Below are 24,309 nucleotides of genomic sequence, written 5' to 3' on the forward strand. Positions count from 1 at the left end.
AGTGGAGAAGCTTTGGCAGCCAACCGATAACATCAGTGACAAACCATGGCTCCTTCCTCCATCCTGGGAGGCAGCTGCGGTGTGGAGGACGGAACACTGAACTAGAAGACAGTAAAAAAAAAAAAAAAAAAAAAAAGTGATAAAAAACACTGACAAATTATAGGGATTATTTATTTGGCCCCAAGTGTATATGCACACACATGCAATATTCAAAAAAGAGAAGGTGGTTGAAAAATGCAAAGAATAAAACAAGAAAGAATGATATCCTGGCAAATAAACAAAGTCACTTGTCCCTCCAGGGCAAAGGTTGGCCAGGTTTGCTTGCATCTTATACAACGTTGGGTTTATTTATTTTAAAACAGCTCTATTGAGGGATGCCTAGGTGGCTCAGTTGGTTAAGCATCTGCCTTCGGCTCAGATCATGATCCCAGGGGCCTGGGATCGAGTCCCATGTTGGGCTCCTTGTTCAGCAGGAAACCTGCTTCTCCCTCAGCCTGCCGCTCCTCCTGCTTGTGCTCTCTCTCTTCTCTGACAAATAAGTAAATAAAATCTTGAAAATAAAGAAATAAAACAGCTCTATTGAGGCATAATTGACATCAAAGGATTATACGCATTTAATATGTACAATTTTATGGGTTTGGACATGTGCAAATACTCGTGCTGCAATTGTCACAAACAAGGTAACAGACCTATCCATCGCCTCCCCAAGTTTCCTCATGTCCCTTTCTTTCTTTATGATAAGAACACTTAACACCCTAATAGTGACTAAAAGTCATGAGAGTGACTTCCAAGCAACCTGTAGGTGACAAGGACAAAATCAAAAATAAGGAAGTTGTTGGTCCCAGGGGCCCGGTGAGGTGTTAGACTCCAGGAAGTGATGTAATCCAGGAAGTGACATATTTCATAGAAAGATGCAATCCAGGAAGTGGTGTTTGAGTTCCATTTGAAAGTGCGGGAGGCGGACATCATTGCTGAGACTCTGCATAGGGATCTACCAAAGCAAAGAGCTCAGGCTAAGAGGTAAAGCTTTGCAGGAGATGCAGGGGCTGTGGAGGAAGAAGACAGGGCTGGGGAGGTGGCAAACTCTGAGCCTGGGACTCTCCATCAACAAGTACATTCATGGGATGACACAGGACCAGGAAGCAGGCTTCTTCCAGGCTCCATGTTTGCCCATTTTCATCATGAGGGAAGAATAGCTGAAAAGAACAGACATTTTAAGTATTTCTGTAAAACAATGCTTTAATTAAGTAAGGGAATAAAGAAAAGGAGAGGAAAAAGAAAAAGAAGCACAAACACCAAAGTGCCAATAGGAGGAGCAGTGATGAGAAAGATCTGAAAGAAGATGAAAAATTCTGTCCCTTTTTGCCACAAAGCCCTGAGTCCAGCTTAGGGGCCCTGACCAGAGGTCACAGATTCCCCTGACTTCTGGATGCAAAGGGAATTTATAGATTCAGGAACGGTGGTATCAGTACAAGAAACTCCCTCAAGTCACCTGCAAGATAGCAGGGAAGAAAAATAAACAGGAGACTGAGTTTTAGGGCAGTAAAGTGGGGTCCCCAAGATACAGAAAACATCCCATTTTAAGATCAACAATAAAGGAGGAGATAGAAGCCTTCACTCCTAAAAAAAAAAAAACAACAACAAAAAAGCCCCCAAATATTCCAGAAAACTAAGGAGAAGAATGATAGAAAAAAAGAAAAAGCTCAGGGGAGGAAGAAGGCAGGCTGAATGCCCCCCAAGAAGCATGAAAAGCATGATGGAAAGAAGAGGGTTGCAAAATTAGGATCCCCCACCAGGCGCTCCATCCAGAGCCTGAGCTGTGCAAGGTGCAGGGTCAGGTGTACTGAAACATGCTTCCTGCTGAGACGTCAGAGCACACTTCTTTATGAGAAGATGAAACTTTACTCCTTTCTCAGCTTTCCTGGTACAGAGCCGTTTCCTTAGAAATTCCTTTTACACCATCTATCTCAAATGCTCTTTCTCCAAAGATCAAATCATCATTTTTCCGTGACTCTCCTCCTTCCTGGAAAGCTCGAGAGCCCATCTCTCTTCCCAGAAGCCTGAGCTGACCACGCACCAGCCTCAGAGATGTGCCCAGGGGCAAGGGAGGGCTCCTTCACCTGCCACGCAGGGCTGTCTTGGAACCAGACCGCCTCCCTCTTAGGCAGCAGCGCCTTGCTCTCCGGATCAGCAATGACTCCCCCCTCACCAGTGTGCACCCAGGCCTCCTCCCACCACCTCAGCCAGGACTGCACCTTTCAGAAAAGGGATTCCCTTTAAAAGGATCGCTCATAGACACCTTGCACATCCTGGTGAAAATTATCTTAAACTTTCCTTTAATTGGTGGGTGTTTACAGAAAGTTTCAAATCGGCTTGGGAAGATTCTAGGGAGTAAAAACTTAGAAATGGAGGAAACAGTTCTAAAAATGCTAAAAAGAAAACTAAACTACACGTTAATCACTTAAAGAACATTTGTATTTGGTAGGTGACTTTAGTAGGCGATCATGCCGAATTATCGCCCAGGTAACAGGGTCATGCGGCTCGGTGCTATTTATCCCTGAATCTGGGTTAGTTCTTTTTTTTTTTTTTTTTTTTTTTTAACGCACAGGGGCCACATGCCCCTTCACATCCAGTCACTTTGGGTGTTTCTGATGATATTGGTGCGGGGATGAATTCAAATATCAGGAATCTGGAATTAAATGTCTTTCTAAACCCCTAACAAGCTCGGTATAAGAACACACGCATCGTGAAAAAGATTCAAATAATTTGGAAGCGTACAAAGCAAAGTCCCCCTTCCCTCCCACTCTCCCACAGCCAGGGGTGTTTGAAGTGAATATCCTTAATTGTTTAATTATCCTTCCAGACCTTTTAATAGCTATCTATCTGCCATCTGATCGATACATCGCATCACATATATTGAAACACACTCGTGCTGTTCAAACTGCCCAGCAGCCTTCCTTTTAATTGTTTTTTAACAAGACAATACATTATGGACATAGGTTGAGGTTGTTATATATAAAGATTTACTTCCTTCATTATCATGGTCACACCGTCTCCCACAGTGTGGGTTGATAACAATATCAACTCCGGGCTTCTCAAATACATTTCTACTACTTCAAAATAGCATATTGGTATGATGCTTAAGAGCACAAGACTTGTACCAGGGTGCCTGGGTCCAGTCCTGTCTCTGCCGCTAGCGTTACCCACTCTGGGTCTCAAGCCTTTGTATCTTTAAAGCTGGGGGAGCAGCCCCCACCTCGCAGCGCTACGCCCATTAGACGCATTCGGATCTGTAAAGCACTTTGCAGTGCACCTGCCGCATCCCAAGAGCTTGCCTTTAGTGTTATATACGCCTTTGAAACTGGTGTTGGTATTTCTGAAAGGTAGCTTTCTAGAGGTCGAATTTAAGAGATTGGCCAAAATGCCTTTCAAGAAGTCTGACCAATTTACACAGCCACCAGGAATGTACAGGAATGTCCTTCCTCCCTTACCTCTGTGGTGACACTCTTCCGATTCCGCTCTCGGACTTTGATTTCAGGTCCATCCTTCTCAAACATTCCTGGTCCATGATTTCCTTAGTTTGAGTCAGTGTGAAGCAGCCTGGAAATTTAAACTTGAGCTTAGAACACCTGCCGAAATTTCAAATACCTATACTCTTTAATCCAGCAGCGCCGATTCTGGGAACTGATCCTACAGACATACGAACGGACTTGCCAAAGGACATGTCTACAGGGTTATTCGTTGCAGTATTGTTTATAACAGCAATAGACGGGAAGCTTATAGGAGACTGGTTAAATAACTGATGACTCATCCACACAATGGATTACTATATAGCCATTTTTCTTAAAAAGAGAGATGCTGTCTTTGTACCAACACAGAACAATATCCCAGATATATTTTTAGGTGAAAACAAGAGTATAATAGCTAACACTTGGATCCCACATTTCAATTCTAAGATGTGCATTTTTTTCACTTTGTTACATTTTTGAAATAAGAATGCGTTATGGTCAAAGGCATGTCATAATTTAATTGGAATGGCTTTTCTTTCCTAGCCCATGAAATAACAATGTCTCACAATCCATGGCATCTTGGATCTGATGAAATACAGTAGTGCTTACCAAGCCCAAGGCATCGTTCGTCTCGGCCTCACCACCACCCTGGGAGGATAAGTACTATTCTTTTCCACACTTCACAGGTGAGGAGATGAGATCTGACCTTGGGCCGTCTTGCTCCAGAGCCCCTGCCCTTAGAATCCTGACCCCACACCTGCCTGTGATGACAGCACCTAGTGTCCCATATACAGGACTCCCTGCGAGCCAGGCCCTGACCTACATGCTTCCTACCTGTATTTGCTCATCTAATCCTCAGTTACCATATGAGACAGATACTAATATGTCTTCATTATACAGAAGAGGAAACTGAGGCACTAAGAGGTTATGAAACTTGCTTAAAGCCACACAGCTAACGGGTGGAGGAACTGGTGTCTGGCTTCAGGAGTCATGCCCTTAGTACTCTTTATGCTGCCTTTTGTATAAAAAGAGGGGGGTTATAATGATATACTCATATTTGCAAAATGGCATCTTAGAAGGAATAAAAGAAGCAATTACAAGTGTATCAGCAGGGTCGTAGATGGGAGCTGAGCAGCTGGGGAGAGGGTAGGACACAGAACTTCTTATTTATACCTTTTTGTTATTTGATTTTTTTTTAAAGATTTTATTTATTTATTTGAGAGAAAGAATGAGAGAGAGAGAGCACATGAGAGGGGGCAGGGTCAGAGGGAGAAGCAGACTCCCCGCTGAGCAGGGAGCCCGATGCGGGACTCGATCCCGGGACTCCAGGATCATGACCAGAGCTGAAGGCAGTCGCCTAACCAACTGAGCCACCCAGGCGCCCTGTTGTTTGATTTTTGACTCCTGTCAGTGTATTACCTATTTAACCCAAACACAATGGCAATTTTAACTTTGCTTTAAATTAATATACCAGTGGTGTGAGAGAAGTGGTCCTAAGTATCCAGTTAATAAGATTTCTGTGAGCAGATTAACCATCTGCTCTTTTAATATCTATCTTTCAAGCCCCAGAAGGATTTTTGTTTTATTGTTATTAAAGTAGCAATGGAAAACAGATGAAAACCTCCATCGATCCTCATCACAAATACCAGGATTTCAAGGCTTGAGTCCCATCATAACATGGCATATGCGGCTCTGCCAAACCCGGTCGATACAAGGATGGTAACACCTAACGCATGCCAGGTCCTGCCCCTCTCTTTGACCACTGTCCTTCCAGTGAGTGAACAGTGGAGAAGCGTGAGCATCAGTTGTGCTGTGTATTGATTTCCTAAAGTCTTTTAACTCACTATAATGTTCAATTTATAGAGCCACTGACTCTCCTGACATTTTCCTCCATCATAATTCAGACAATCTGAATCTCTTGAATATCTAGGTTCCCCCCCAAATCCCACCTTGAAGGATGGGGACTTGGATTGCCTTGTATTTATATTACACAGTTGTGGCATCAGCTTTAAGGTGAATTTTAAAACACCTTGGCTTTCCAGCAAAGATCATAAAATGTCTACTTTTAATTCATATTTAGTTTTTGAAGCTCCCCTGCTGTTACATATATGACAGACATGATGGGGGGGGAGGGGTGCCTGGCTGGCTCAGACAGTAGAGCACCTGACTCTTAATTTCAGGGTCGTGAGTTCAAGTCCCACATTGTACATGGAGCCTACTTAAAAAAATAAATAAGGACAAGACATGATACATTTTGGTTTTGTTAAACAGTTGCCTTGAGTTGGTAGCTCAGCACCCCACCCCGAAGCTCCAGGGGGGCTGGGCAGAAAGCGGCCATCCTTCCAATGTTGATCTTTCCCCGAGCTATTCCAGCTCGAGGGGAAAATACCCAAGGGTTCTGTTTCTTTCTAGATAAAGTCCTAAATAATCAGCTAATATGATTCCAGTATTCCTAGATCAGGGCATACTGTACTCAAAGGACTCAGGGCTCACTGTAGATTCCCTAAGCCATCAGAAGAGACCTCAGCAAATGCCTTTTTTTTTTTTTTTTTTTAAGAGAGAGAGAGAGCAAGAGCAGGGGGAGCAGAGGTAGAGGGAGAAGCAGGCTCCTCACTGAGCAGGGAGCCTGATGAGGGACTCGATCCCAGGATCCCGGGATCGTGACCGGAGCCTAAAGCAGACGCTTAACTGACTGAGCCACCCAAGCGCCCAGCGAATGCCATTTTTTAGGATTCCTAGTGAAGCGATAAAATGAAGAAATGCTTGAATGGGGCCACAAAATTATGCCATATTTGAAATATACACATTTTTAAGTCAGTCCTTTGAATATAAAAAAACCCAGAAATAACAAAATGTATTATATTTGTACTGATTGGAAGATAATTACAGAATTCATACAAATATTAACTCATAGCACGTGATCAGCAGTGTGGTCCAGGGATGGGCCACATGTTTAAAGATGCTGGATGATTATCTTCTTTCAGTTTTGTTGGTGTGTTTCTGTGGTTATGTGTATAATCTCATTTGGAAATAAGATTAAAATTCTATATTTACAATGGTCTGTTCTTGTGAGGCCTGGGGGAATTCAGCGAAATTCTCGAGGCAGGGGAGAATTATTCTTACAAAATAGAAATTAGAAGAATCCTGACAGTACTTCTGCTCTTTGGCATAAGTTCTGCGAGGATTGGTATAAGCCAGCTTTGAATCAGGCATATCAAAGTTACTAGGATACCTTTCTATTTTTTTGTATTAATTTGTTCACCCACAAGAAGGTATATAGGGAGTAAAGCAAGTGAATTCAGCAATGCTACCTGGTCTTTGCACTTTTAGGTTCTTTTCATTATGGATAACTAAGAGTTCACTATATTTTTTTTTACAAGTATTTAATTAGACTTCTCATCACCCATTTTCCATTTTAAAGAAGCTCTTTAGAAAATAGAGCTCCCATGCAATGACTACATGCAAAAGAATGGAACTGGACCACTGGCTGACACCATATACAAAGATAAATTCAAGATGGATTAAGGACCTAAATGTGAGACCTGAAACCATAAAAATCCCAGAAGAGAACACAGGCAGTAATTTCTCTGACATTGACATTGGCCATAGCAACTTTTTTCTAGGGGGTTCTCTTGGGGCAAAGGAAACAAAAGCAAAAATAAACTACTGGGACCACATCAAAATAAGAAGCTTCTACACAGTGAAAGAAGCAATTAACAAAACTAAAAGACAACCTACTGAATGGGAGAAGATATTTGCAAATGACATCTCTGATAAAGGGTTAGTGTCCAAAATATATAAAGAACTTATAAACTCAACACCCCCGAAACAAATAATCCAGTTTAAAAAAATGGGCAGAAGACATGAGCAGACATTTCTCCAAAGAAGAAATACAGATGGCCAACAGACACATGAAAAGATGCTCAACATCACTCAGCATCAGGAAAATGCAAATCACAACTACGATGAGAGATCACCTCACACCTGTCAGAATGGCTAAAATCAAAAGCACATGAAACAACAAGTGTTGGAGATGATGTGGAGAAATAGGAACGCTCATGCCCTGTTGGTGGGAACGCAAGCTGGTGCAGCCACTGTGGAAAACAGTATGGAGGTTCTTCAAAAAGTTAAAAATGCAACTTCCCTACTATCCAACAATCACACTACTGGATATTTACCCAAAAAAATACCAAAATACTAATTCAAAGGGATACATGCTTATAGCAGCATTAAGCACAATAGCCAAATCATGGAAGTGGTCTGTGTCCATTGACTGATGAGTAGATAAAGAAGATATAGTATATGTATACAATGCAATATTATTCAGCCATAAAAAATGAAACCTTGCCATTTGCAACAACATGGGTGGAGCTAAAGTGTATAATGCTAAGTGAAATAAACCGGGTGGAGAAAGACAAATATATGATTTCACTCATATGTGGAATTTAAGAAACAACACAAATGAACAAAGGCAAAAAAAGAGATAAACCAAGAAACAGCCTCTTAACTATAGAAAACAAACAGATGATTACGAACAGGGAGGGGGGTGGGGTGATGGGTGAAGCAGGTGATGGGGATTAAGGAGGGCGCTTGTGATGAGCACCGGGTGTTGTATGGAAGTGTTGAATCACTATATTGTACACCTGAAACTAAAATAATACCATATGTTAACTATACTGGAATTAAAATTTAAAACTTAATAAAAAAAAAAGTGGGTCCTAGGTGGCTTGGTCAGTTAAGCCTCTGACTCTTGATTTCAGCTCAGGTCATGATCTCGAGGTCATGAAATCTGCCCTCAGCGGGAGTCTGCTTGAGATTCTTTCTCTCCTTCTGCCCCTCCCGCTCCTTGCTCACAGTCTCTCTCTCTCTTTCAAATAAATAAATAAATCTTTTAAAAAAATCTTAATTAAAAAAAATAAAATATAGCTCCCATGCAAGTATCAATTAAAAAAAAAAGGCAGGAGTGGCTATATTATTATCAGATAAATTGAACTTCAGAGTTAAGAATCTTACCAGGGACATTACACAATGATAATGGGACCTATCTACCAAGAAAGCATAGCAATCCTAAGTGTGTGCACGCCAACAACCGTGCTGCAAAATATATGAAGCGAAAACTGATAGAACTAGTGGAGAAATAGACACATTCACACTTAGTGTTGAAGACATCAATACCTCTTTCTCAACAATTGATAGACTGAGACAGCAGATCAGCAAGGATAGAGAAAAACACACCAAGCAGTGAGCAGACCTCACAGAAATTTTTAGAACATTCCGCTCAACAACAGCAGAGCAGACATTCTTTTCAAGCACTTATGGAGCACATATCGAGATATGCCAGGATAGGCCACATACTGGGCCCTAAAACAAGCCTCGACAAATCTAAGACTTAAAGGCATTCAGAGTTTTTCTTTGAACACAATGGAATCAAAATAGATAACCAAAAGGTACCGGTGAAATTTTCAAACAGTTGGAAAATAAACTGACTACTATAAAGATCCATGGGTCAAAGAAGATCGTACAAGAGAGATAAAAAAAAAAAAATACATTGAACTGAATTCAAATGAAAATAAAACACACCGAAATTTGTGGAATGCAGGTAAAGCGGCGCTGAGAGGGAAATTTTAGCACTCCATGCATACATTTGAAAAGAGGGAAAATCCCAGATGAGCAATCTAAACCCTCACCTCAAGAACCTAGAAAAAGAGTAAAATAAACTCAAAGCAAGAAGAAGGAAATAATAAAGACAAGTAGGGAAATCAATGAAATTGAAAGCAGAAAAACAGTAGAGAAAAATCAGTGAAACAAAGAGCTGGGTCTTTGAAAAGATCAATAAAACTGACAAAACTAGGAAGACAGGAAAAGAAAAGAAAAAGTGAGAGAACACATGAATTCCCAACACCAGGAATGAATGTGGGGATCTTACTACAGACCCTGCCAGGATTAAAAAGAAAGTAAGGTGACACTTTGAGCAACTCTACACACATAAATTTGCCAACTTAGATGGAAAAAACCAATTCCTCAAAAACCACAAACTGCCACAATTCACTTACTATGGGATAGATAACTTGAGTAGCCCTATACTACAAGGAAATTGAATTCATATGTTAAAGAATTAGCATCAATTCTATACACTCTTATTCAGAAAATAAGAGAGAAGGGTCGCCTGGGTCACTCAGTCCGTTAAGTGTCTGCCTTCAGCTCTGGTCATGATCCCAGGGTCCTGGGGCCCAGCCCCTTCTCCGGCTCCCTGCTCAGCGGGGAGTCTGCTTCTCCGGCTCCCACTCCCTCCATCCCTCCCTTTGCTCATGCTCTCCCTCTGCCCCTCCTCCCACTCATTCTCTCTCTCTCTCCTCTCAAATAAATAAAACCTTAAAAAAGAAAATAGGAGAGAATATTTACCAATTTATTTTTTTAAGATTTTACTTATTTATTTTATTTGAGAGAGAGAGAGAGAAAGTGTGTGAGTGGGGAGAGAGGCAGAGGGAAAGGGAGAGAGAGATCATCAAGCAAACTCCCCACTGAGCACGGGCCCCTGACACAGGGCTTGAGCTCACAAGCCAGAGATCGTGACCTGAGCTGAAATCCAGAGTCAGACATTTCACTGACTGAGCCACCCAGGCAACCCCCCCCCACAATTTATTTTATGAAACTAATATCACCCTGATACCAAAACTGAATAAAAATAGTACAAAAAAGAAAACTACAACCCGATATCCATCATGAATATAGATGTGAAAATCCTAAATGAAATATTAGCCAGTAAAATCCAGCACTATATAAAAAGAATTATATAGTAAGACAAACTGGGTTTCTCCCCAGCCTGCAAGTTCGACTCAACATTTAAAATCAATTAATGTAATCCACATGAACAGTCTAAAGGAAAGAAAAACACACACACATGATCATGTGTATCATTGCAGGAAAAGCATTTGACAGAATTTAGCATCCATTCCTGATAAAAAGTCTTAGAAAAAAAGGAATAGAGAGGAACTTCCTTCCTCAATTTGATACAAAAAAACCTATGGGTAGTATTATACTTACCGGAGCAAGACTGGATGCATTCTCCCAAATTTCAGGGACAAGTCAAGAATGTTCACTGTCATCACTCTTACACAGTGCAGGAAGTTCTTTCTTGTCAGAGCATTAAGTCAAGAAAAGAAATTAAAGGCATACAGATCAGGGCGCCTGGGTGGCTCAGATGGTTAAGCGTCTGCCTTCGGCTCAGGTCATGATCCCAGGGTCCTGGGATTGAGCCCCGCATCGGGCTCCCTGCTCGGAAGGGGGCCTGCTTTTTCCTCTCCCTCTGCTGCTCCCCCTGCTTGTGCTTTTTCACTCTCTCTGTCAAATAAATAAATAAAATCTTAAAAATAAATAAATAAATAAATAAATAAATAAATAAATAAATAAATAAAATAAAGGCATACAGATCAGAAGGAAGAAATGAAACTCCCCATTTGCAGATGATATGATTATCTGCATAGAAAACTTTCTTTCTAGATAGAAAACTCCAAGGAATCTATAAAAAAAAAACTTCCTAGGACTAATGAGTGAGTTCAGCAAGGTCGCGAGATACAAGCCCAACATAAGAAAAATCACTTGCTTTTCTATATCCTAGTAATGAACACGTGGACACTGAAATTAAAAATAAAATACCATTTAAAATGGCTTTAAAAATCTGAACTACTTAAGTATAAACCTAACAAAACATGTATAAGACTTATGTGTGGAAAACTACAAAACACTAAAAAAGAAATTAAAGAATATCTAAATGGAGAGACAGATGGAGTTAAGGGATTGGAACACTCAAAACATAGTAAGGATGCTACTTATCTTGATATACAAATCGATATATAAGTTTAATGCAATTTCTATCAATATCCCATAAAGATTTTTTCGGTAAACATAAACAAGGTTTTTCTAAAATTTATATGGAAATGCAAAGGGACTAGAGTAGCTAAAACAATTTTGAATAAGAAGAATAATGTGGGAGGAATAGTCTACCTAATTTCAAGATTTATTAAATAGTTACAGTAATCAAGACTGTGCTTTTGGCGGAGGGATGAACACATAGATCAATAGAATGGCATACCCAGAAATCAATCATCAATCAATTAATCAATCAATCCACATATGTGCCCATTTGATTTTTGACAAATGTGCAAAATCAATTCAATGGAGGAAAGATATCCTTTTCAAAATACAGTGCTGGAATGATCGGACACACAGAGTTTTAGACTTAAATGTAAAATGTCAAACTATGAAACTCAGGAATAAACATGGGAGAAAGTCTTCCAGATATAGGGCCAAACAAAGCATTCTTAGTCTTGGTCTTGATACCAAAAGCATTATCCATAAAAGGATGAATTTTACTTCATCAAATTAAAAACTTCTGCTTTCCAAAAGACCATGTTGAGGATGAAAAGACAAAATACAGACAGCGAAAAAATATTTGTAAACACATATGAAACGAAAGACTAGTAACAAAGAACTCTCAAAATGTAATAGTAAAAAAAAAGAAAGAAGCAGGAGCACCTGGGTGGCTCATTTGGTAAAGCGTCTGCCTTCGGCTCACGTCATGATCCCAAAGTCATGGGATCAAGCCCCGAGTCGGGCTCCCTGCTCAGTGGGGGGTCTGCTTCTCCCTCTGCTCCCTGCTCATGTTCTCTCTCGCTGTTTCTGTTGCTATCTCTGTCTTTCTCTCTCAAATAAATAAATAAAATCTTAAAAAGAAAAAAAAGAAAGAAGCAATCTAAATAGAAAAGATACTTCACCAAAAGGGATATAGTGATGGCAAACAAGCACATGAGAAGATGACTAACATCCTTCATTATTGGGGGAATGCAAATTAAATCCACCAGGAGATATCTTGTTACACCTATCAGAATTTTCAAAAATAAAAAATAGTGACAAAACCAGGGCGCTTGGCTGGCTCAGCTGGTAGAGCATGTGACTCTTGATCTCCAGGTCCTGAGTTTAAGAAATTGGATTATTTATACATTCCTGGTGGGAACGTAAAATGGTATGGCTGCTCGGTGAAAGAGTTTGGCATTTTCTTTGAAAACTAACCATGCAACTACCGTGCAATCCAGTTGTGCACTCTGAAGCATTTGTCCCAAAGAAAGTAAGACTTATGTCCAATAGAAACCTATATGTGAATGTTTATCGCCACTTCTTTCATGATAGCCAGAAACTGGAAACAACCCAGATGTCCTAGAACTGGGGAAATGGTGAAACTGTTATCCATCTGTATCATGGAGCACTACTTAGCACTAAAAAGGAGCATGTTATTGATACAGGCAACAACTGAGACTCAGGATCTCCAGAGAATTACGTTGAGTGATAAGAGACAATCCCAAACAGTTATGTATTGTAGTATTTCATTCATATAACATTCCTCAAATAACAAAATTATAGAAATGGAGAACAGAATCATGGTCGCCAGGGCTTAAGGAGGGATTGGGGGCAGGAGGGAAGTAGGTGTAGTTATAAAAAAGGGAACATGAGGGATCTTTGTGGCCTGAAGTGTCCTGGAGATTGACTGTCAATGTTAATATCTTGGTGATGATATTGTGCTATAATTTTGCAAGATCTTGCCATTAGGGGAAGCTGCATGAAGGGTATGCAGAATTTCTCTGCATTATTTTTTACAACTACATGTGACTCCACAATTATTTCAAAATAAAAAGTTCAATTAAGAGCCACCTGGGTGGCTCAGATGGTTGGGCGTCTGCCTTCGGCTCAGGTCATGATCCCAGGGTCCTGGGATCGAGTCCTGCATCGGGCTCCCTGCTCAGTGGGGAGCCTGCTTCTCCCTCTGCCTCTGTCTCTCTCTCTTTCTCTCTCTGTGTCTCATGAATAAATAAATAAAATCTTTAAAAAAAGTTCAATTAAAAAATACTCAAAAACCTGGGGAAAATATCTGTAGCAAACACATAAGGCATGGGATTAATAAACTTACTTTATGAAAAGCTTTAATATCAATATTTTTTTAAAACTTTAATAAATCAATACAAATATAGTAAGAATCTCCCCAGAACAATAGGGAAAGGATCCAGACATTAATTCAGAGAAGAAATACAAATCACTAATAAAAATTTGGGAAAAAAAATGTTTAACAGTATTCAAAGGAATACAAATTAAAATTATAATAAGATACCATCTCCCTCCTGTGAAATTGGTAAAAGAAAAAAAACTAAATTAAAAAAAATATTCAAAGGTGATGAAGTTGTAGGGGGAAAAAGCACTCTTACATACTACTTACCTGGGATCAAGCCCCGAGTCGGACTCCCTGCTCAGCAGGGAGTCTGCTTCTCCCTCTGCTCCCTGCTCATGTTCTCTCTGGCTATCTCTGTCTCTCTCTCTCAAATAAATAAATAAAATCTAAAAAAAAAAAAGAAAGAAGCAGTCTAAATAGAAAAGATACTTCACCAAAGGGGTTATAGTGATGGCAAACAAGCACCTATAAATTGGTATAACCCTTCTGGAATTTGCTAGTATTAAATGTAAAAAAAATTCCTAACTTTTGACCTAGTAACCCAGCTGCAAGGAATCCATCCTAAGGAAAAACCAAAATGTGGTCAAAGATGTATGTACCATAACATTCACCCTAGCGTTGTTTGCAGTATAAAAACTTGGAAACAAGCCAACATTTAACAATAGGGAATGATTAACAATTTATATATAGTACATACATACAGTGAAATGTACTACTATCTAAAAATCACGTTTTCAAGAATATTTAATGATAGGGAAATGTTCAAGATATGTTTAGTAAGAAAATACACTAATAGGTTGTTAAGTGATTTTCTACGGGTCATGGGATTACAGATTCAAAAATTTTTGTTTCAAAAAAAATTTGTTTATATTCTGCATATTCCAAAATTTCTGTAATAAGCTTTTTTTTTTTTACTTTGGCAATACAGAATTATGTTAGAGCACATTTTAGTTGAATACAAAATACAAAGTTAATGTTTTAGGTGATTTAAAAAATCATCCATAATGTTAATTCTATAACATATCTTTGTTTTACATGCTATCGTCACATCATTATTTCCATCCTGAATTTTTTCTACATCCAGAAAACCTGAAAAAATTGTACATCAAAACCTCATATATTTACCACTTAGCTTCCATAATTAACATTTTTGCTGTATTTACTTTATCACATATCCATCAATCCATCTTATTTTTTTATGCATTTAAAAATAAGTTCCAGAAATCAGTGCCCTTCACTTCTGAAAACTTCAGCATCCATATCATTAGCTAAAGTTCAATATTTACTTATGGTTCTTAATTTTTTTAGTTAAAATTTACACACAGTGAAGCGCACCAATCTTATGTTTGATGAACTCTTGACAAATGTACACACGTTTGAAACCCACACTCTTATCAAGATATAGAATAATCCCATTACCCCAGATAGCTCCTGATGCCCCTTTCCAATCAATCCCCAGTTCCATGCCCCAGAGGCAAGCCAGTGTTTGACTTTTATCACTATAGATTAGTTTTGCTTGTTATCAAATTTTATGTAAGTGAAATCACACAGTTTGTACTCTTTTGTGTCTGGCTTGGTTTTGGTTAGCATAATATTTTTAATATTCTTCTGAGTTGTTGTGTTTATCAGTAATTCATCGATTTTTTTGATGGGGAGTATTCCATTATACGGGCGTACTGCAATTTGTTTCTTTATTCACCTGCTGGTGGACATTTGAGTTGTTTCCAGTTTGGGGCTATTGCAGACGAAGATGCTATGAACATTCTTGTATAAGTCTTCTGGTGAGCATGTTTTATTTCTGCTGGATAAGTATCTAGGCATGGAAATGCTGGATTCGAGGGTAGGTAGACAATTATAATTTTTAAAAAAAGATTTTATTTATTTATTTGAGAGAGAGAGAATGAGAGAGAGAGAGCATGAGGTGGGGGGCTCAGAGGGAGAAGCAGACTCCCCACCGAGCAGGGAGCCCGATGCGGGACTCGATCCCAGGACTCCAGGATCGTGACCTGAGCTGAAGGCAGTCGCTTAACCAACTGAGCCACCCAGGTGTCCTGACAATTTTAAAATTAAAACAAGTTGCAGAACTTCTTCCAAAGAGGCTGTACCATTTTATACACCCATCAAACATGCAGGAGAGTCTGGTTGTGCCACAACCTCACCAACTTTTGTTGTTGTCAGTCTTTCTAGTTTTAGCCGTTCTGGGGGTGTGTGAGTGATAACTCATTTCCCTGATAGCTAACGATGTTGGGTACTTTTTCATGTGCTTATTGGCTATTTATCTTCCTTTGAGAAATGGTCTGTTCAGAGATCTTTATTTTACTCATTTTTTTAACTGGGTTTTTGTACTTATTGAATTATAGAGCACGTTATCTTTTTCATGTGGCAATAAACTTTACATATTTTTCTATTTGTATGCATATTAATTTGTTTTCTTTTTTTTTTCCCCAAAAGTTTTGTGTAACAATTATATAACATTTCTCCTTTTTTCCCTCTTGGACAGCTGGAAACTTGGTCCATTTGTCACAAGTCTTTTTCCACGCGGAGGCAGTTTTGAGAATTACCAGTTTGGGTAGCTACTGATCAAATTTGGCAAAATTTAACTTGTCGCCACAAAAATCTCAAGGGGCAGTTCAAATTCAGATTGTGCTTCAGTCCGCCCCCTTAAAATCGGGGAGAAGACATGCCTGCCTAAACCCTGTAGTCCCACCGCCCCACCCAATCCCTCCCACGATGGCGGGCAGGGGGGTCAATACCTGCTTTTCCAATATTTCCTGTGGTGTGGTCCCTTTCGTGAAATACTGACCTGTGGGAGAGAATTTGGATCCCCAGGATCAACAGAACCATCAGAGGGCCCTGTGTCTGCTCTCCTTTGCCCTCTAAGGAACTGAATGGCACAGCCTGGAGGTGGTCAGGAGTGAAAGGACTGTCAGGAACCTAAATTATGGAGATCAAAGAGACTTCCAGGGGCCAGTCAAAGCAGCCGAGAACTCTCGGAATCTGGATAGGGTTCAAGGAAGTGGGCAAAGGCAGTTACTGCGACAGAGGCCTGCAAAGGATCTGGGGTGCACGAAGCATGAGCGACAAAACTCAGAAACTCGATTCCTCCGACAGCTCTTAAAGCTTCAAGCGCTTCACTTGCCCACAGCCCGTCCTGAGAGAGGGGGCCCAGGCAGCTCTTTCCACACAGTTGGAGCCCCCTGGCCAGATGACTGAAGCAGGGCTTGGTGTCCGAGCCAGAACCAGCCCAATAGTGGGGGCTCCCTAGCGCCGGTGACTAGTCCCCCTCCTGCATGGGTCCCAAAGCCTGGAACTGGGGACTTTTTCTCGTGCCCCCTCACGGCTTCCATCTCTCCTTCCTCCTCCTTTTAAAAAGTTATGACCGTCTCTTCGTTGCTGTTGTTTGCCTCCTCATCAGTGAGGTGGTTCAGCATCTCTTTTCCTCTTAGGATTCCTGTTATCATTCTTTTTTGTTTGTTTTTAAGATTTTATTTATTTGTTTGTCAGAGAGAGATACAAAGAGAGAGAGAGAGAGAGAGAGCATGAACAGAGGCAGAAGCAGACTCCCCACTGAGCAGGGAGCCCGACACAGGGCTCGACCCCAGGACCCTGGGACCATGACCTGAGCTGAAGGCAGACGCCTAACGACTGAGCCACCCAGGCGCCCCTCCTGTTATCATTCTTAGCAACTTCAGTGACCTTGCAGATGCACCCTCCAATGCCTTGGCCTCTCAGTTCGGCCACCTCCTCACCCCCAGTGAAGACCTGCTCTGCCATCTCACTCAGACACCCACCCGCACGGCCCTGTCTTTGACCTTCCCTCCTCCGGCGGCAGCTCACCTGCCTTGGTGGTCCCATCCCAACGGTCCTTCCAGCCTGGGAGTTCTCCAGTCTACAGACCTTCTCCCGCTTTCTCATTATCAATCATGACTAACTTCCCTCCTTAGCCAACTTGGAATTCCTGGTCCGTCCTGACACTCTCCCAAACGCCCCATCTTCCGGGTCCCATGCCTTACGCATTACAATCATCCCGCTAGTGAGACCCAGCTGTCTGACACGCTGACGCCTGCTGGCTGGTCTCCCCTTACAGTCGTGGTCGCCAGCAGCAGGTAAATGGGCACTGGCTCCTCCCAGGCTTTGTCGGGGGTGGGGTGCTGCTTTCCCACCCTCTCGAACAACCGTCTCATACCCTCTTATCTCTCTTCAAACCCTCGGCCCCCAAACTCCACCGACCAGCTTGCTTCTTATTTCCTTCAAAAGCAGACAGGAACTCTGCCACCTTCCCTCCCCGGAATCTACCCACCTTCCTGCATCTACAGCCTCTCTCTCCCTTCACTCTGGCTACAGACGAGGACGTGGCTTTTCCTCCGTCAAAGGCTAACCAGGATCCCCTGCCTGACTTTCTCCAAGACGCTCTCCATTTCATGTACCTCATCAATGCCTCCTTCTCTTCTGGATCATTCCTGTCAACACACACACACACACACACACACACACACACACACACACACACGTGCTCTGCACCTCGGGACACTTCCAGGATGGAGGCCGTGCAGAGAAGTGGCCCGTCCCAGGTCACAGGGCCTTCCGGCTCCAGCCCAGGATGGTGTCCCCGGCTGTGTGGCCTCTTTCTAGGTTTTCAAGCAGGGCAAGGAGCTGCTATTGCTCCTTCAGAACATCCAGTGTCCCTCTCTCCACGGGTAGAGAGCAAGTCTCCTTGTTCCCGGGGTCCAGATCATTTCTGTTGGAGACATCTGTTCCCAGGGACTCTGGAGAGACTGGTTTTGTCACAGACCTAGGAGTCTGGAGAACCGCAGAGCGGAGTGGAAGGGACCGTGCTGGGCCTGAGAGCTAGATTCCCGAGAAAAGGCTTGAAGTTAGTCAAACCAAGATTTGGAGCCCACAAATCTTGCTACAGTTCTGCACGGTGGCAAGGGGCTGGGTACGGAGGAAACACCTTCAGCCTTCTGACCTGGAAGCCACGGGTTCTCATACCAGCTGGGGCCTTGCTGGCTGTGTGATCCTGGGCAAGTTCCCTAACGTCCCCGAACCTCAGTCTCTTCATCTGGAAAGTGGGGAGAACACCTCAAAGACCATCGCGCTGTGAGGATGAAGTGAGATCACACATGGCGGGCTCTGGGCACACAGCGAGCCCTCCGCACAGACGGGTTTTCTCCCCACTTCCTGATTGGCTCACCTGGGTCACCCGGGCAATGGTGGGGGTGTATAGACCGGCCTATCTGTCTACACGGGGAGGCCTCAGAAACTCGTTGTGCTAATTCCTCATCAGAGTGCACCCATCTCAGCAGCAAGGCTGTTTCTCCCACCTTGACCCTTCCTGTCGGCACCTCCGAGTCTGGGCAGGCAACGCGTTTACCAAGCTTCCTGTTCAGCAGAGGCCCGACTGGGGGCCTCAGGGCTTGAGGGAAAGACAAGCACAACAAACCGTCCACTAAGGCTGTCAGAGGTCACTTACTCTGCCCTACTCTTCTCGAAGCTCCTCAAGGCACGCGCCTGCAATCACCCAGCCAGGGAGTCTCAGAGCAGAGCTAGGACAGGGACCTAGGCCTCCTGACTCCGGAGCCCTGGCCGAGACGCCTGGCACCTCAGAAGGCCGTCAGCAAGAGTGAGCCTACCCCTGGAGCGCAAATCCATTTCTTTTTACCACTAACATCTTTCATGAACTGTACCCTGACTGTGGCAGTTGGTGCAGAGTGAATTTTATTGTATGTAAATTTTTCGAGGGGGAAGAAAAACCTTCCATGCAGATTATCTTAATTACCGAGCGGCTTTTAGGACTTTGTTTTCTGCTTCTTACAGAAAATATTTGGGTTGCTTGGGCCTCTTTTTCATAAAACTGGCATCTCACTCTCTCTTCTTTTCTTTTTTTTTTAAGTTTATTTATTTTTTTTAATGATCTCTACACCCAACGTGGGGCTTGAACTCAAGAACCTTGACATCAAGAGGCTCATGCTCTTCTGACTGAGCCAGCCAGGTGCCCCTCTCCTTCTCTTCTTAATAGCAGCCTTGGTCTTCTGCTTTGCAATGTTCTTTCCCATCTTTCCCGTCGCCTCACAACCTGTGAGCCACACAGTAGTTAGTGTCATCCTCTTTCTCTAACAAGTGTGAAAGTTGTGGAGACCCGGGTTCGAATCCCAGTTCTGTCACTTGCTTGTGGTAGCTTGGGCGGGTTACTTAATCTCGCTCTTGAGCCTCCCTTTCTCAGCTTTAACTGGGCACGGCCACCCCCTTCCTCCCTGGGCCAGCGTGGGTACTGAGTTTGACGCAGCACTTCCCAAATGTCCCCAGTGATGAGAATCTTCTGGGTACTTAACACACACATTCCCAGGCCTCGATCCAGAGCTACTGAACCAGAATTCCCAGTGGGTGAGGCTGGCCGTCTGACAAGCCCCAGGGATTCTTATCAGGGACATTCAGGAAAACACCAGCTTGATTTCTAGAAGGCATTTATTGTTGCGTCTGGCACTAAGTAGCTAATATTTATCGAGCATTTGTATGTGTTCAGTCTTTGAAATGGGGACTGAGAATGACTACCAGACGAGAAACAAGCAAAATGACGTACAGTGTCCAGCAGACAAGTTTTAAATATATGTTGGTGTCTTCACTCCGTCGTAGTGGTCAGGAATTTTCCAGGCTGAAATGGAATGATCCAGAGGCTCTCTCCAAGGGATGTGTGTGCCTCCACAACTCCAGGCCTCTGACCTCCCAGCCCCCAAACCCCCAACAGGAAGTTTCTCATTTTCCAAATTCCAGGGACCAAGCTTCATTTAACCAGCTTGGGTTTCGGGCCCTTCCTTGTACCAGTCACTATGGTCTAAGTTCAGAATACACTGATTGGCCAGGACTGGGTCATCCCGGGAACCAGAGAGGGTAGTCCCACTTGAACCTCAGGAATGGGAATGAGTGGTCCCATATCCACGTGAGTCCCTCTAGGGGACCCCAGATTGTTGTTGCCAGACCCAACTCCACAGATGTCCCCTGCATCAGCTTCCTGTCACCATCAGTCAGCAGGCTACACATGTCCCATCAGGTTGGAGTCTTTCTTGTTTCTTCCCTGCTGATATACTCGTGGCCTGCCTGATTCAGCCTGACCTGCCCTCCTCCATGCCACCACCTCCCTCCCTCTCCTTGGCCCTGCTCACTCACCCCAGGGCCCAGCCTGCCACAGGGGCCTGTCTAAGGGTTGGTCCAGGGACTCAGGGCCACCATTGTGCAAAGCTGCTTATTAGGGACCCACTGTGGGAATCCTTCCAACCATGAACAATGAGTTTCTGAACAAGGATAAAAACAGCCTTTGCAAGTCAGCAAATGAGAAAAACGGAACTGCTCATCCCCCCCTCTCCCTCATGCCTGGCTCATTTTAACATAGTGGATAAGAACAAGGTCTGTCGTGTCAGGACGTAAGTTGGAGGCTTAACTGCCACTGACTAGCCAGGCTAGTTGTCTTCTCTTTGAACTTTGATTCTATGAGATCTGTGTGAGGATTAAGGGAGGCAATGGATATAAAGCACACGACACAGAGTAGCTCATAATCTAGAATCATCATCATCATTACTCTCTTTCCAGGGACTGGTTCTGCATCAGGAAATGTGCACAGATTCCAGAGATGATCAACGGCAGACACAATGGGGAGGCCAAACCCCCTGTGGATCTTTAAAAACATAGGATGCACTCCAAAGCCACACGGAACACGTGATGTGCGGTGGCGCTCGCTGTATCCTGTCGGCCGAAGGCTTGGCTGTGTTCTTCCTGGGAGACGCTATCCCACTTCCCACAGTAGCCGGCCTCCCTGCAACCACAGGGCCGCTGTGGATATGGGGCAGCCACCCAGGAACTGGGGTCCTGCGTTCCAGGCTGGGCTCTGCCACTGCCTTGCAATGTGACCTTGGGCACATCACTCACGTCCCCCTGGTTTTGGTTTCCTCTTTGATCCAATGGGACCGTTGATGACCGGGTGATTTCTAAGGGTCCTTCCCTCCCAAGGGTCCATGCTATGGTATTTGCTAGCACTCAGCAGGGAAAGCTCTGCCCCCAGCAGGGCGGCGGGGGGGGGGGGGGGGGGGGGGGCGAGGAGGCTGTTGGCACCCGGGTGTATGGAAGGAGGGCTGGCTCTGGGACCACATCCCCTGGCTTATTACTGGTGCCGCTGCTTTTCTGGCTGCATGACCTTGGGCCGATGCCCCTGAGCCACCTGTAGAACAAGAATGGCGTTTACCTAGCGTGGCTGTGAGGATTCAGTAAGATGAACGAGATGCTGCAAATAAAGCCTGGTACCAGGCACACAGCCAGTTCGATAGATAGGCTTTTACCGCCTCCCCCTTGGGCTGAGCGTCCTCTTCTTCCTTGCCATTCATGACTGGGTTCAGTGAAATGGAACTAGCCCCAACAGACCGGGTTTCATGCTGGCTCCATCGCTTCTTACCCCCCCGTCACTTGACCTCAGTTTCCGTCATCTGTAAAACGGGCACAGTAAACCCTTTTCCTCGAGAGTTGATGTGAATGCTTGCTATGATCAATACAGAGAGCCTGTTCTTCCCTTAATCCCATCAGCACTAACCTGTTCATCACCATCCATTTTACCTTACGTTCTGTAGCATTTACGTCCAGATCTATGTGAGTCAGCTAACCCCTAAAGCCTCCATGGAGGGAGTCAAGGCCAGAAAATCCAGGGCCGGGTCCGAGTGTCTCTCGATTTCACCCCGTTCCTATGTTCTTTCCCCGGCCCTGGGAGGCAAGAGCATGCCCCCCTGCTTCCTCCTCACCACCCGTATCTTCCCACAGCACCTGGCTCTGGGAGGCCTTCTCCTCATCCTACACCTGGATCCAGAGGATGTTTGTGCCAAAGGAAAGGACAGCAGGTACCAGGGCACCACCCGGGAGATGGGGTGTATCAGTCTCTCCCCAAGAAGCACCTCGTTCTGTGGGAACCGCACAAGAACTAGCCCTCACTGTGGGGTTCAAGGCTGTAGGGCTGAGAATGAACATATGTGTATACGCATTCACTACCACAGTACATGGGTATAAACCTTCTGGAAAACACAGAACCTTGCACGTAAGCCTTAGAAATGTCAACTTTTGGTTCAATGACCCTACTTTTAAGCATTTGTACTAAAAAATCCACAATATGTCTAACAACAGAACACCCACTGTAGTGAGAAGTGGGAAATAACCCAAATGTTTGTCTAACCATGTGGTTAGCATTCAGCAAGTCAGAACAGTTAATGGACTGCTACATCGCCATTGAAGATGCATGCTTTTAAACTCTTCAGAGTTAAGAGAAATCACCATAATCATGATAAGTCAAAAAGGAGTAAGTTTGTTTTACACACTCCTGAGATCTTCAAGCACATACTCTTTCTGCAGTCTCAACAAAACTGTGAAAGAGAATTCAAAATAAGGTCCCAAAGTTGGCCTAACAAATTTTTAGTGATTGTTTTGGTGTTTGAATAACTTTTTCTATCTTTACAACTTATTAGGTTATTATGCGGACAACGAAGCTTTCAACGAAGACAGCACACCACCGAGCCTTGCTTTCAGACCCAAAGCTTCCAAAACTGAGCATCAGGTTACCTGCCCTGAAAAGAAGCTATTTTATCAGATAACCAATGCTAAGCTTCCCTCCCCCCCACCCCATCAGCTAGCAGCTTATCTGGAATGCATTTTAGAAAGACTGATGGCCCTGTTGGACTCAAAGAAGCCACCCCCAAAAAAATTGTATAAAAAGATTTATTGAAATTTATCAATGACAAACAGACATAAAACTCAAAAGTTTGGCTCTTCTGAGGGGGGAGGAGAGAAACCGGTGCAGATGTTCTTTTATACAGATGAAACACGGGCTAGGAAATCACACGTCACTTCTAAAGCAATCCAGAAGAGGGACATGAAAGCAAACCTGTACATTCACTAGGAATTTGCAGTCATTTCAGATTTCCACTAGGTAAGAAAATACAATTTTGCGTTAGTTTTTCCGTGCTCGGGCGTATGAAAAACAAACCCAGCCGACATGCAGCAGCGGCTCCCGCACTCAGGCCTGTAAAAAACGGTCTCAGCACAGAAGTACACGTGGAGGGGTTCTCTTGTCATTTCGTAAAACAAAGCGCTCTAGTATTTTACAGAACAAGATAGGACACTTTTTTTTGTTTGTTTTGTTTTTTAAATCTTTTAAAGAGGTTGACGTTTGAGGGTTTGCCTCTTTTCTTTTCATTAGAATTACCAATTCCATTTTACTCCTAACTCCTAAGCCTGCTCTTTCCAGCTCTCTGGCTCATAGCTCTGAAGAGTGACATCAGAGTCTTCTTCGGAGAGCAAAGCCCACCACCATCTGTGAAGGAGGAAAGAAACGAGAGACGGGGATTTTCCCCCAACCAGTGCCAAAAATACGCCTTTAGGTTGCTATTTACACACCAGGGCGTTGAGTGCCTCTAGCAGGCCCAAGAAATGCAGGACTCACAGGAACCCGAACAAGGGGCAAGACGTGGGCTGGTGCTCAGCCCCTCTGGGGCTTTTGAGAAACCAAGGGGAGGCCAGCCATGGCCTTGCAACCAATTCGAGAGACTCGGGATATGCCAGGAAACGTGAGAGCCCTCCAAACCGTCCTCTCTGAGTGAGGAACAAACGCTCACTTGGTGTGTACTCAGCTATCGCGTTTACAGGGACAAAACCAGACACAGAGAAAAAGGAGGGGAAAAAAATTAAGAGTGGCAGTAAAAATAGTACTTTATTCCGCTCCCTCCCGCCCTCCCTCCCCCCACAACCCCCAGGACACTTTTCCCCTCTCGTTCCCAC

The 24,309-nt window shown here is 43.5% G+C and overlaps 1 long non-coding RNA gene across 1 annotated transcript; it reads left to right on the plus strand.

Annotated features, from left to right (window-relative positions):
• Positions 1-927: 927 nt before the first annotated feature.
• LOC113908622 lies at positions 928-24,255 on the plus strand. The gene is made up of 4 exons (XR_003515551.1): positions 928-1,020; positions 4,053-4,195; positions 22,306-22,382; positions 23,001-24,255. It is a non-coding gene; the product is annotated as an uncharacterized LOC113908622 (long non-coding RNA).
• The last annotated feature ends 54 nt before the right edge of the window (positions 24,256-24,309 follow it).

This window comes from Zalophus californianus, chromosome 6 (genome assembly GCF_009762305.2).
Source record: "Zalophus californianus isolate mZalCal1 chromosome 6, mZalCal1.pri.v2, whole genome shotgun sequence".
Classification (NCBI taxonomy): Eukaryota; Metazoa; Chordata; class Mammalia; order Carnivora; family Otariidae; genus Zalophus; species Zalophus californianus.